At 42.5% G+C, this 14732-nt stretch overlaps 1 pseudogene; it reads left to right on the top strand.

Moving 5' to 3' along the window:
• LOC123363990 overlaps nucleotides 1-13948 on the top strand; it is a 184822-nt pseudogene extending 170874 nt beyond the window's left edge.
• Nucleotides 13949-14732: the final 784 nt, after the last annotated feature.

Raw genomic sequence — 14732 nt, 5'->3', positions numbered from 1 at the left:
CCCTTCTCGTGTCAGCCAGGGTCTGCAGTAGGCATTGCTTTCTGGGGACATCTAAGCCCCTCTCCCTACCTCCTCACATGAACTGGAATCTGGGATGCTTTGTCCCTCTACCGGAGTCTGGCCCCCTCTCTCTGCCTCTCCCCAGGATCAGGGAAGTGCGGGTCCTCTGAATGGGAAGCTTAGAACAGGCATGCTCAGAGCATGGCCCAAGAACACACTGCTGAGAGACGGGTGAGGAGCTGAGAATGGGCATGTCAGAAACTCTACAGTCCTGGGGAGGGGGAATGGGAAAACCCACTGGCATGAATGGAGCAGTTCATATGTCTCAGAGCTAGGTGACCAGGTGTCTCAATTTTATAGGGACTGTCCTGATATTCGGGGCTTTGTCTTATATAGGAGCCTATTACTCCCCACCCCGTCCTGATTTTTCACACTTGCTGTCTGGTCACCCTCCTCAGAGCTAGATTCTGGCTGAATTCAGGCTGGGTGTTCACTTTCAGCTGAGAACATCCCATTGAGATGAATGGGCCACTTCACAGCTCTCTGAGACTATTATGATGCTGATGGATGTGTGGAGCACCTCTGCTCCATTGAAGCAGCAAAGAATCCTGTGGCACCTTATAGACTAACAGATGTTTTTCCAGCATGAGCTTTCGTGGGTGAATACCCACTTCTTCGGATGCAAGTAGTGGAAATTTCCAGGGGCAGGTAAATATAAGCAAGCAAGAAGCAAGCTAGAGATAAGGAGGTTAGATCAATCAGGGAGGATGAGGCCCTGTTCTAGCAGTTGAGGTGTGAAAACCAAGGGAGGAGAAACTGGTTCTGTAATTGGCAAGCCATTCACAGTCTTTGTTTAGTCCTGAGCTGATGGTGTCAAATTTGCAGATGAACTGGAGCTCAGCAGTTTCTCTTTGAAGTCTGGTTCTAAAGTTTTTTTGCTGCAGGATGGCCACCTTAAGGTCTGCTATTGTGTGGCCAGGGAGGTTGAAGTGTTCTCCTACAGGTTTTTGTATATTGCCATTCCTAATGTCTGATTTGTGTCCATTTATCCTTTTCCTTAGAGACTGTCCAGTTTGGCCGATGTACATAGCAGAGGGGCATTGCTGGCATATGATGGCATATATTACATTGGTGGATGTGCAGGTGAATGAACCGGTGATGGTGTGGCTGATCTGGTTAGGTCCTGTGATGGTGTTGCTGGTGTAGATATGTGGGCAGAGTTGGCATCGAGGTTTGTTGCATGGATTGGTTCCTGAGCTGGAGTTACTATGGTGTGGTGTGCAGTTGCTGGTGAGAATATGCTTCAGGTTGGCAGGTTGTCTGCGGGCGAGGACTGGCCTGCCACCCAAGGCCTGTGAAAGTGTGGGATCATTGTCCAGGATGGGCTGTAGATCCCTGATGATGCGTTGGAGGGGTTTTAGCTGGGGACTGTATGTGATGGCCAGTGGAGTCCTGTTGGTTTCTTTCTTGGGCTTGTCTTGCAGTAGGAGGCTTCTGGGTACACGTCTGGCTCTGTTGATCTGTTTCTTTATTTCCTCGTGTGGGTACTGTAGTCTTGAGAATGCTTGGTGGAGATTTTCTAGGTGTTGGTCTCTGTCTGCGGGGTTAGAGCAGATGCGGTTGTACCTCAGTGCTTGGCTGTAGACAATGGATCTTGTGGTGTGTCCGGGATGGAAGCTGGAGGCATGAAGGTAGGCATAGCGGTCGGTAGGTTTTCGGTATAGGGTGGTGTTAATGTGACCATCACTTATTTGCACTGTGGTGTCTAGGAAGTGGACCTCCCGTGTAGATTGGTCCAGGCTGAGGTTGATGGAGGGGTGGAAGCTGTTGAAATCATGGTGGAATTTTTCCAGAGTCTCCTTCCCATGGGTCCAGATGATGAAGATGTCATCAATGTAGCGTAGGTAGAGAAGGGGCATGAGTGGATGGGAGCTGAGGAAGCGTTGTTCCAGGTCAGCCATAAAAATATTGGCATATTGTGGGGCCATGCGGGTGCCCATAGCGGTGCCACTGATCTGGAGATATATATTGTCATTAAATTTGAAATAGTTGTGTGTGAGGATAAAGGCACAGAGCTCAGCAACCAGTTGTGCTGTGGCATCATCAGGGATACTGTTCCTGACAGCTTGTATTCCATCAGTGTGTGGGATGTTTGTGTAGAGAGCCTCTACATCCATGGTGGCTAGGATGGTGTTTTCTGGAAGGTCACCAATGCATTGTAGTTTCCTCAGGAAATCAGTGGTGTCACGGAGATAGCTGGGAGTGCTGGTAACATAGGGTCTGAGTAGAGGGTCTACATATCCAGACAGTCCTTCAGTGAGAGTTCCAATGCCCGAGATGATGGGGCGTCCAGGATTTCCGGGTTTGTGGATCTTGGGTAGTAGATAGAATAACCCTGGTCGGGGCTCTAAGGGTATGTTGATTTGTTCCGGTGTTACTGTAGGGAGTGTCCTGAGTAGATGGTGCAGTTTCTTAGTGTATTTCTCAGTGGGATCTGAGGGAAGTAGCTTGTAAAATTTGGTATTGGAGAGTTGTCTGGCAGCCTCCTTTTGGTAGTCCGACCTGTTCATGTTCACCTCCTTTTGGTAGTCCGACTCTGCTCCATTGGCCTTCTAATTGTATACAGCAGTATAACTGAGCACCAGCTCTGCTCTGGCTAAGGTGGGGAAGCCCCTCCTGTTTAAAGGATGACTACTAAGTATGCTAAAATCTGTGTGTTTACACAGATTGTCTTGAAATTTGCTATGTGTCATGAAAGCGTAGGGTAGGGTGAGTGATCCAAAGATGGGGTCATTTGAGTATGAGGTTCCCCACAGCCTCGAGGGGAAAAAAATTAAGTTCACAGATTCTAGCAGCTTTGAAGTTCTACGCCCACCCTGAGCAGAAATCTGAAAACGAAATGTAAACTTTTGTTTTGTTTTAATTTGGAGAAATGGACTCTGAGCACAGCCGATAATTAAAAAGGCTCTCAAACTGTGTTTGAAAAGAAAATTAATTACAAGGGGTGATTGCAGTGTAAGAGTAAATGGGAAGAAGGGAGTTGTTTTGGGTCTAGAGCAAGGAATGGGGGCATAGGTGCTGACTCTGTGGGTGGAAAAAAATTGATGGTTGCTTAGCACCCACTGGCAGCCAGCTCCCTCCCTTCCCCACAGCGCCTCCCACCCACTGGTGGCCCCACAGATCAACTCCTTCCCCCTCCCTCCCAGTGCTTCCTCCCGACCACAATCTGCTGTTCCGTGGTGTGCAGGAGGTGCTGGGGGAAAGGGGAAGCAGTGGGGATGAGGTGCGCTTGGGGGAGGGGGAGGAACTGGGCGGGAGGAAGTGGGGTGGGAAGAGGCAGGACGCAGGTGGGACTTTGGGGGAAGGGGTGGAGTGGGGGCAGGGCCTGGAGATGAGCAGGGGGGTTGAGCACCCCTGGGGAAAGGAGGAAGCTGGCACATGCAAATTTAAATATCTGAAATCCAGAAAATTTGAAGTTAAGATACACGTCGCCCCTGTGGGAGTGCTGGTCAAAGCGTGTGGGGGAAGGGCCTGGTTTGGAGAAGGGGTGGACTGGGTGGGCCTGGCACATGGCTGGGGAAGCCTGGCAGAAGCAGGAACAGGAGTCCCCACTGGGGGTGGGTAGTAGGAGTGTGGGGCTCACCCAGTTCCATGTGCCGCTCAGGCTGCATAACCAAGGTAGCATGCAGCCCTCCAGTGAGCTGCTTCCTGGGATATGGGTACTCAGAGCAAGGAGCAACTTCTTACCTTTTAATGCCTTCTATAGTGCCAGCTAATGCTGCTGTACAACAAAATGTACAGATGCGGGAGGAGTACTTAGGAATCACATAGCAGCCATGTTAGCTTAGCAGAAAGACCACGGTGTGACCTTAGGCAAATAATTTAATGGTTGTGCCCCGGTTTCCCTGAGAATGATACTTAATCGCATTTTTTTTAAAAAGAAAAACACTTGGAGAGTGAAAGATGAAAAGTGCTAGAGATGTGCTAACTACGTAGTGGTAGGAGTAGACTCAAACATAAGAGAATATTTCATATCCGTCTTGTCTCCCCATTTAGATTTCAGTGGAAGCAGTAGAAAATATAAGAACTGTGGCTTCATTAACTTGTGAAGATGCATTCTATGAGAAATATAATGCAAGTTTGAATGGTCCATACAGGTAGGATTTGCTCTCAAACAATTCTGTTTTTTAAAAGCAATGAATACATATTTTCTTAATTTAAAACAACTCAGGATTTATTCATATTACATTCATTTGCAGACTGAAAATATTAAACACATAAATGATTTGAAAAGATTTTGGCAGAGTAAAATGTATTTACTCAGTTTATTTAAAATATCGTCTTAGACGCTATTGTGAGTGATGTAATATTTGTGTGAGAGAGAGAATGTAATGACCTGGTTTAAAGTTTGTTTTAACATGAATATGGGATGTTTACTTGCTTCACAAGTACTGCAGCAGAATGAGTTTCATAGGTCAAGTGGCAAAGACTTTATACTACATAACGTCACCGTGTATTATGACTTGTACTACAAGTAAGGATTTGCAGGTCTTGAAATAAGATGCATTTCTTTTTCCCCTTTGGCCTTTTCAGTCACACTTGACAAGCTAACCACTGCAGTGGCTAATTTCTAATATCCAAAATGTCAGACATTTTCCTAGTCTCCATTTTATTTAAATGAAATGATCTACCATCCATTTTGTTTCTTTCCCCTTAAATATGTTTTAAGTAAAAGCAGGGATTGAAAAATGACAGTCCGCTGCCAATGACAGTTTTATGGCTCAATATTATATAGACCATCAGTATGAGGGGAAAAAAATCTATATTTAATTGGAGGAATAGGATTATTAGATTTAGCACTTATCTCAAGTCCTGGCAGGTCATTGTATCACAATATTATGAATTATAGAGAAACTATTTTGATAAACATTTTAAAAATGTATGAGCACTAGAGATGAGTGAAAATCTGAATTTCTATCCTGTGGGAAATTCTAATATTTCAACCTCTGTTTTGCTCTGAAGTAGGATAAAATGTGAAAATATATCAATTTTTTTTCACAGAAAGAAAAGTTTTTGAAAAATTTCAATGTAGAAATGGCAAATCATTCCATTTTTGCATTTTTTCTCCATACAAAATATGTTTATATTCTCAAATAATTGAAATATTTAATTTTTCTTTTGTTTAACTGATCTGAAAGTTTTTGTTTTTATCTAGTTCAACATCAAACTGCATATCCCTGTTTTGGAACATTGCCTCTCTTACGGGACGGGCTCCCTGGTTGGACTACATCTCCCATGATGCAGTGTGATCTCCCCTCTGACTGAGTGGCATAATGCATTATCGGAGTCCCATAGCTATGGGCGCAAAGCAGAAATATTCAGATCAAACCAACCCAGAATAAAATATTTTGTTACTTTTTTCCCAATGGAAAATTTGAAATGTGCAGAAATTGCATTTTCTGTTCAAAAATCATTTTGTCAGAACTAGTACCAGAGTCTGTCACAGCAAGGTCTGCACATAATTAGAGTGATTTAGTTTTACCATCCCACACAACAACATTGGTCACCATTTAAAAGTCACCACTGTACAATGGGGTCTGAGTTGCTACTTTTTCCCCTCCTGTACTCAGAGCAGGCAATATCTGCAGTGCTTCGGTTATGCTGTGTTGTAGACATTGACTTTTCCCTGGTGACCACTACATTTATACAAGTTGTCCAAAAATCCAAACATTCAGAGATCATAAGAGACTTATGGAAATTATCAATTTGTTTTGTGTCAGCTTGCTTTGGCCATCCATAAACATTTATTCTGGAAACCAGCATTCAAGTGTTAAAATGTTTTGAGTATTAAAGGTAACTTTATCAAAAGTTCCTATCCAACAAAGAAGCTAGTTGGGATGAAGGGATCTCATTTGCCATAAGTTCTCTCCAGCGGCACCTTCATGGAGGTCCTAGCATGCAGCTTTATTAATTATTATTATGTATTATTTGAGTGAGTGAGGTATAGGGTTTGCCTCCCCTAATCCAAAGGTCTGACCTTCTCCCAGCCAGTCTCTGCTCTTGGCATTTCATGAGAATTTTTTCCTTTAACATAAATCTTTTCTTTTATCAGGGACTCTCTAACAAAAGCCCCCCTATATGGACTTACCTATGGAATAGCCCTATGTGCAATCTACTTTCTTGAGGCAGCAGTCTTCAGGTTTGGGGGATGGCTCATTGCTAATTGTTATACAAACTTTGAAAATGTATTTATGTGAGTACACATCAGTCCAAAGGCAGTGATTTCAACACATGGTTATTGTGTATAGTCTAGTTACTGAGGCAATAGTACTAGAGGTCCAACAGTTTAGAACCTGGTGAGGAGTTCAATTCAGGCAGAAGAGTTATTTCTGGGAGAGGAAGCTTGAGACAGGCGTGTTGGCATGTATGGAGCCTGGCTCAGTTTATTTACTATGGAGAAACTTTTACTGCTGATAGTTCATTGCAGACAACGGGCTTTGTGAAATGCTTCTGTGTGGAGAAATTACATACCATTAGTCACCCATAAAAATATTGATAGCTGTAAACATCTGTTTCTAATCCTGTGTGTGTAATTTTACTAAGACAAAGTTCTAAAAATGTCACAATTCTCAGATTTATAGATAGTGTTAGGTCTGTTTGTTTTAAATAAGGAAAACAATATTTGTAATGTCTGAACAATAATAAAAAGTCTCTCTTTAGATGAACTGAAAGATGTTTTGTGTTTGGTTTTCAGAGCCCTTTTTTCAGTTCTATATGGTGTTTTAAATGTTGGCCTGTCCACTTCTTTGGCACCAGATTTCGGCAAAGCTAAAGTTTCTGCCCAACGAACCTTTCAGCTTTTGAATCGGAAACCATTAATTGACAGCTATAGTGAAGAGGGTACAAAACTGGTAAGGCCATTCAGAAAGTCCTCGAAACTAACAAACCTGGTGGTACTGTATTGTCCTTAATTGTATTAATCTTGTTCAATTGCCTTTTGCAATGTCACAGAAGACAGGACCAGACAAGTAGGGTAAAATTTAACAGCAATAACTAAATAATTTTATATTTGCCCAGTACCATTTAATACCTTTTTGCTTGAGAAATTAACAGAATACTTTTAAGTGCAGTTCTGTTTTGAAAAATGACTGGAAGAATGACATTTCATTCACCGGTTCTGTCCGTTGGGTGTATTGTGAGGCCTTTTCTACACTACCAGGGTAAGTCGACCTAGTTACTCTACTCCAGCTACGTGAATATTGTAACTGGGTTCTATGTAGCTTAGGTTGATTTACCGCTGTGTCTTCACTGTGCTGTGTTGACAGGAGATCCTCTCCCATCGACTTACCTTACTCTTCACGTTCCGGTGGAGTACCAGAGTTGATCAGAGAGCACTCTGCTATCAACACCTGCTGAATTAATTGCAGCAGTATCAATCTTCCTGGTAGTGAAGACAAGCCCAGAGTTATAACTGCTTTCTTTAGCAACACAAGTATGTTTTCACTGCTTTTTACTTCTGTAAACTAGGCAGCTGTGGGGGAGAGTGAGTTAGATTCTGTTCCTTCTTGTGCATCATCAGCAGACTTGTTTGCTAAGTTCCAGTCAGTTACATCTGTGTAACAGAGAGTCAAGGTGGGTGAGTTGATATCTTTCATTGGACCAAATTCAGTTGGTGAGAGAGACAAGCTGTCAAGCTTACATAGAGCTCTTCTTCAGTTCTGTATAAGCTCGAAAGCTTCACTCTCTCACCAACAGAAGTTGGTCCAATAAAAGATATTAACTCACCCATGTTGACTCTCTAATATCCTAGGACCAGCACAGGTATAACAACACTGCATACAACATTAGAGTAACCTCATTCAAGTCAAAGGGGTTGCACAAGTATTAATGAGGATGTAATTTGGCGTACAGAACCTTTTGTTCCTGGTGATTATACATGAGATGGAAAGAACCCAGCTTGTCTCTCAAAGTCCAGTGTTGACAGTTAGAAACTATCTTTGTATTTGTAAACTGAACACATTTCATATTGTCTCTCAGTGCTTTCCATAAATGCTTTTACAAGCAGAACCAGCTTTTCAGAAACTTGAAATTCTAGCTTTTAGATAGTAGCCTTGATTCAGAAAAGGACTCAGGCACATACTGTAAGCATGCCAGTAACTCATGTGCACAACTTTAAGTCACACATGTGCTTGACTACTTTCCTGAATCAGCTCCACATGCCCAGACTGCTAATGCTCCCGGGGAAATATCTGCTTGCAGAGAAAGACGTTCATTGAAAGTGAAACCACTCTGGGCCAAATCCTGATGCCAGTGAAGCAGCTGCCTTTGACTTCAGTGAAGCTAAGATTTGGCCCAAAGAATTTAAACCTTGGAAGTCCAGTTCTCTGGGTGCTGTAAGAGCCCATTTTACTGACAGTGCTGGTATTGTGGTCCTGGAACTGTCCCGTCCCCCAGGCATCAGAGGAGGCTCCCACAGTCTCTCCTAACATCTCCTTCACTCACCCTTGTCTTCAAGTCTTCCTCCTTGCTACCTCTTATACACGGAGCTCCCTTCCTACATGAAAGAGCCAATCAGCTACCCTTTCCCTATTCAAACCTACACTTAAAACATAGTTGTCCTTGAAAACTATGAATAATCCACCAAAGTAAAAATGTTTAACCCAATCTGAGATCTGATGTTCACCTTGTACTATGTTCATCCTGTGTACTGTGTGTTGAACTTACACTATTTAGAGAGTGAACTCCCAGGGGCAGGAACTATGTTTTCCACACACAATGATAGTGTCTGGATTATATGCATTGATGACATCAAAGATAGGTATTAGGGTTGTTTACTTACCTAAAGTAATGATAGTCCTTGCGAACCAGGCTGAAAAGGAATGATATAAATGAGAGAGAGAGATGCAGAAAAGAACCACTCAGCAAGGAGGTCCTGTACACAGAAGATACCAATCCAATTTCACTGCATATTTAAGCAACAATAAATTGACAAAAATGCTCTGGGTTTGAAAATGCCATACCATCTCCAACTGACTTGTCAACGCCTTCATTTAAATGACCATACTGAGTTGTGTTTGATGCTTCTGTACAAGATAGACTGGTCTTCTGTCATACATTTATATTTTCTACTATTTCCAGAGTCAGTTTGATGGCAACATTGAATTCAGGGACATCCATTTTGTATACCCTACAAGACCAGAAGTTCAAGTTTTGCAAGGACTCAACGTGAAGGTTAATAAAGGCCAGACGCTAGCCTTGGTGGGGAGCAGTGGTTGTGGCAAAAGCACATCCATTCAGCTGCTGGAGAGATTTTATGACCCTATGGCAGGACAAGTGGTAAGAAGAGATGTGTGAAGCTGTTAACGCTTAGGGCTTATAAAACTGTTCTTCAAAGTATTTTACAAACATTAAATCATCCGCACAACACCGCTTTGAGGTGGATAAGTGTTGTTACAGGTCCGGGTACTGGAGAAAAGACTTGGGTCTTGCTTAAGGTAGAGCTGGGAGAAGAACTTTGGATCTTCTGACTCCACATCCTGGCTCTAGATCACTAGATTGCATCTCTTTATTGATTTACTTGATATATTGGAGGGGACATTAGAATATACTTTCCATAATGTAACCCTTGTCACTAGTCCTCTAGTCATGTTAACATGACACAATTTGAGGTCTAATTCATCACTTGATGAGACTTTTGATGCAAGTCCTATTAATGATGATGGGAGCTCCAAGAAGAATAGCCTAGAGATGGTGAGTCAAAGGATGTTTGAATAAATGCCCAAAGATGTGGATTCTTGTTGGAGCTCTTCAACCGTCTAGGTCTAAGAAGACCATGAACAGACTTTCTCATGAGATCTCTGGTACCTGACATCATCAGTAAAGATGGAAATTCTGTGGGCACAACTCATTATAGATTGGCAATTCCACATCTATTATGGAAGCTAGAAGAGTAGATGTGCAAAAAAAAAAAATTCTGAGAAGAAAAGGTTATCTGAGCTTCTTTTGAATTTTCAGAGTTTTGGATGAAAGATCTGATCTATTATTTGATCAGAAGTGGTTTACTGACCACTTTACATTTACTGCAGCTCTAACACAGGTCAGAGGATTTTCACAGATTCGTCTTTCACATTTATATTGTACACCTGAGGAGGAGTATTGCATTCTGCAGGGAATGATTTTTCTCTTTTTCTCTTTCTAGTTTGCAGATGGGTTAGATACTAAGTCTTTGCACTTGCAATGGTTAAGGTCCAAATTGGGTATTGTGTCCCAGGAGCCTATTTTGTTTGACTGCAGCATTGCTGAAAATATCCAGTACGGAGACAACAGTAGGGTTGTCAGTCAGGAGGAAGTTGAAGAGGCAGCTAAAGCAGCAAATATTCACACCTTCATAGAAAATCTCCCAGAGGTAAGAGAAAATGTCTTTCCATTCTCAGTGGGGGGTAAATATTCACAATGACCTATCTAAGCAACTCCCATTGATGCAAAACAATATGCTTTTTCGTTTATTTTCTTATGTTTACTGTTCTCAAAGAGGAAAATAGGAAGCTGGTGTTTAAAAATGTAACTTGCAATAGGTATTAACACATATGCGGTCGTAATTAGCTAATTCAAATGCAAAATCTGAGCTCCAGTTTTCTTATTTTCCTCTATCACAGTGATGTTATATAACAACTATAAAAGAGACATTCAATTCTTAACTTTGCCAATTCTTTTTCCTTTTTTTGGCTGAAACTTTCTGTAGTTTTAGTCTTATCTGAAAGGTAAAATGTTTCAAGTACATTTTAACCTTCATGTTTGCCATGGACTTAGTTCTCAAAATGGAGAAAGACCTTGGAAAAGCCCAAAGAAATTGGGCTTCCTGTAAAGTTACATGGAATTGAAGACAATTGAAAATGGAGAAAAACCAATATTTCTTTTTCATTACCACCTAGTTTTTGAAAATGTACTGAGAAGAATGTTTTGGACGTGTAAGAATTAAAGGTTCACCTCCTGAGTGTGGGTCTCTAGGGCCTTGAAATTATAAAAGTCTCTTGAGATCTATATTTTTAAGTACAGGTGTCTTTGACTAGACACATCAGTGGTTGCACCACTTGGGAATTAGTCTTTTTCTAATGCTGAAATGAATTTTCATTACAGAGCATTTATCAATATATGTAGCTGTATATATGCATTTTGATTCAAACAGTTAAAATTGTTATAAGATTTTATTATTAAAAACAATTACATTATTATTTATCCTTCATAATGGAAATGCTTAATATAGTACATTATCTGCTATTAAAATATAACTTACTGTTTCTAACTTTCCTTGACAATGAATATTTACTTATACAGAAGTATAATACCCAAGTGGGTGACAAAGGAGCACAACTTTCTGGAGGTCAGAAACAAAGAATAGCAATTGCTCGTGCTCTAGTTCGTAAGCCAGCAGTTCTGCTTCTAGATGAAGCCACATCTGCTCTTGACACAGAAAGCGAAAAGGTTAGTAATATGCATTCTACCATTTGTAATACACACAAAATACCTGGTTCGAATTCTTCACTGCAAGAACACAGGCGCTCCATCTACAATACAATTTTGAAAGTTCCACAGAACAACCCTTAGATCCCTCTCTGTCTACGGCCTGCTTTTGCAAGGTGTAGAGTGCCTTCAACTCCTGCTGTCTAAATTGGGAGCTGATGGTAGTCAGCAACACTTGGGGCTGGAGAGAAAGTGGGATTTTCAGAACTCCTCATTTTTGGCCTGCCTCAGTTCCTTCAAAGTCAGTTATGAAGTCAATGGCACTTTTTGAATGGGTTCACAGTTAGACCAATGCTGAGCACTTTGGAAAATCCCATTCATAATTAGCAACTTTGAGTTTGAGACAGGTGTCTTCAAACAGTTGACTGTGATCTACTAGAGGAGGCCTTGTAAGGCAAGTCACCAGCTCCTTCCTCTTTCCTTCAGCCAGCAGCACTAGCAGCAAAGTGGGTCTCTTTCTGCACTATTTCCTGCTCTGTCTGGGGAAACAGGTGTTGCTACAGAAACCGAGAGGGATCCACTCTGCCAGTAGAACTGCTGGCTGTCAGGACAGAATGGAACAATGAGGAAGCCTCTGTCCGCTTCCCAGTCCTTTGATCCATCTGCATTCAGAGGGTAAGAGGTGACATGTAGGAGCAGCTGGCTTGGAAAAAAGGCTTCAGCAACACCTCTTACCTCTCAGGAGATGTTGTGAAGGGAAGAGAAAGTAATTAAGCTATCCTCTGCTGCTCAGCTGGCTGAGCTTTCTCACTGCATCCACCATCTCCAGGAGAGGGGGCAGACTCCATAGGGACGAATAAACTGTTCATTTGGATGGGGATGCAGTGGAAGTGAAAAATGCCACCATGCAAACCACCATCCAGTTGTGAGCCAGATGTCAGGATCCTGAATTTTGGATTTTTATGGCTAACAAGAAGTGTCTGGCATTGCTGTTACTATCAATGAACATGCAAGTTTTAGTCATGTCTATGTATTTGGCTGGTCTGCTTTCTCCAAACTGATCTAAGTACTGTGCATGTCTAACTGACAAACACCTGGACAAATGCATATGGCGGGGAGGACAGAGGTGGTTAGTTTCTCTAAATCTGGCATGTAGTTGGAAACAGACAGCATGCAGTATCAAATATAACACACACATTTGGTAAGCATCCGCTATTACAGACAATTCATTACACCTCTGCAAATTAGTTGTGTTGGTCCAAACTAGATCCTTATGGACCTCATTCTGCTAGCCTTTGTTCATGAGTGTAGTCTCAATGACTTCAGTGGAATCACTCACACAAATAAAGGTTGTAATATCAGGCCCCTGTGTTTGAGGCCTCCTTCATGCATGGGAAGTCCTAACTCCTAAACCCCAGTGAGGAACACCCAAGCGATAACGTGAACTATAAAGGCAAAGGTGTTACCTATGAAAGGGAAGATTCTCCAAGTAATAGCAAGTTTTTCACTGCATCTGTCTGCAGATTGTCCAGAAAGCCTTGGACGATGCCAGGAAGGGTCGAACCTGCATTATTATTGCTCACCGCTTGACGACCGTCCAGAACGCTGATGTCATAGCAGTGATTCATAACGGAAAAGTAGTGGAACAAGGGACGCACAGCCAGCTGCTGGCAAAGGAAGGACATTACTATGCACTTGTAAATGCACAAGTTTCTCATTAACATTAATGTTACAAACTAATCTATTTATATAAATACACACACAACCCACAGATAAATAATATTAATGAGGTCAGGGGCGGCTCCAGGCCCCAGCACGCCAAGCGCATGCTTGGGGCGGCATGCCGTGGGGGACGCTCTGCCGGTCGCCGGGAGGGCAGCAGGCAGCTCCGGTGGACCTCCCGCAGGCGTGCCTGTGGAGGGTCTGCTGGTCCAGCGGCTCCGGTGGAGCATCCGCAGGCACGCCTGCGGGAGGTCCACCAGACTCGCGGGACCGGCGACCGGCACAGCGCCCCCCGCGGTGTGCCGCCGTGCTTGGGGCGGCGAAATGGCTATGGCCGCCCTTGAATGAGGTGCATCTTTACTGAGATGTCTGCAGGTTTAAAACACGTAGTAAAAAACAGAGCAGAGACATTAATTTCTTCGTTGTCTCACAGCTTTAGTGTTACTTAATCCTATTGGTAAAATCCTTTGGGGCGTGTTGGTTAATTGTTCTTTTTTTATTTTATCTTCTAAATCTACCCCCTTCCCATAAGCATTCACTATGTTAGGCATTCCTTCAGACTTCTCGGTGAAGACCGAAACAAAGAAGTCATTAAGCATCTCTGCCATTTCTAAGTTTCATGTTACTGTTTCTCTCTCCTCACTAAGCAGTGGCCCTACCCTGTCCTTGGTCTTCCTCTTGCTTCTAATGTATTGACAAAAAGATTTCTTGTTTCCCTTTATTCCCATAGCTAGTTTGAGCTCATTTTGTGCTTTTGCCTTTCTAACCTTGCCCCTGCATTCCTGTGTTGTTTGCCTATATTCATCCTTTGTAATCTGACCTGGTTTCCATTTTTTATATGACTCCTTTTTATTTTTTAGATCATGCAAGATCTCGTGGTTAATCACAGAATATCAGGGTTGGAGGGGACCTCAGAAAGTCATCTAGTCCAACCTACTGCTCAAAGCAGGACCAATCCCCAGACAGATTTTTGCCCCAGATCCCTAAAGGGCCCCCTCAAGGATTGAGCCCAAAACCCTGGGTTTAGCAGGCCAATGCTCAAACCACTGAACTATTCCCCTGCCATTCCCATTGAATTTTGGAAGATATGAGCATAGACAGAAGCCATCTTTGGCATCCATCACTAAATACACAAGGGAACCGAGCTCTTGCAAGCTAAGAAAGATGGGTCCTTCAACACACCTATTCCTAGTGGATGGGTTTTTTACCTGCTGAAAATATTTAACATGAACCTATAAATATTCAAGGTAACATCTGTGAGTAATTCAGATAATGCTTTTGATTTCTGGAAGTGGTTGGTAAGATAAGGTAGTTTTGAAAAAGCCGAGAACAGTGTATCTGACACACCAAAAGGACACTGAAAAACTGTGCTGCATGTCGTATGAAGTCAATGTTAGGGAGACATTTAAAAAAAAAAGCTGAGTGAAGGTGAGGAAAGGACTACTGCTATGTTGTGTAATGCCCACAAAATCCATTAACCTCTGTGCTTCAGTTTCCCGATCCAAAAAGTATTGCTACCTCACTGGAGAGCCGAGGCCAAATTAACCCCA

Source organism: Mauremys mutica, chromosome 2 (genome assembly GCF_020497125.1).
Source record: "Mauremys mutica isolate MM-2020 ecotype Southern chromosome 2, ASM2049712v1, whole genome shotgun sequence".
NCBI lineage: Eukaryota > Metazoa > Chordata > Testudines > Geoemydidae > Mauremys > Mauremys mutica.
This window is presented reverse-complemented; position numbering and strand designations above follow the sequence as displayed.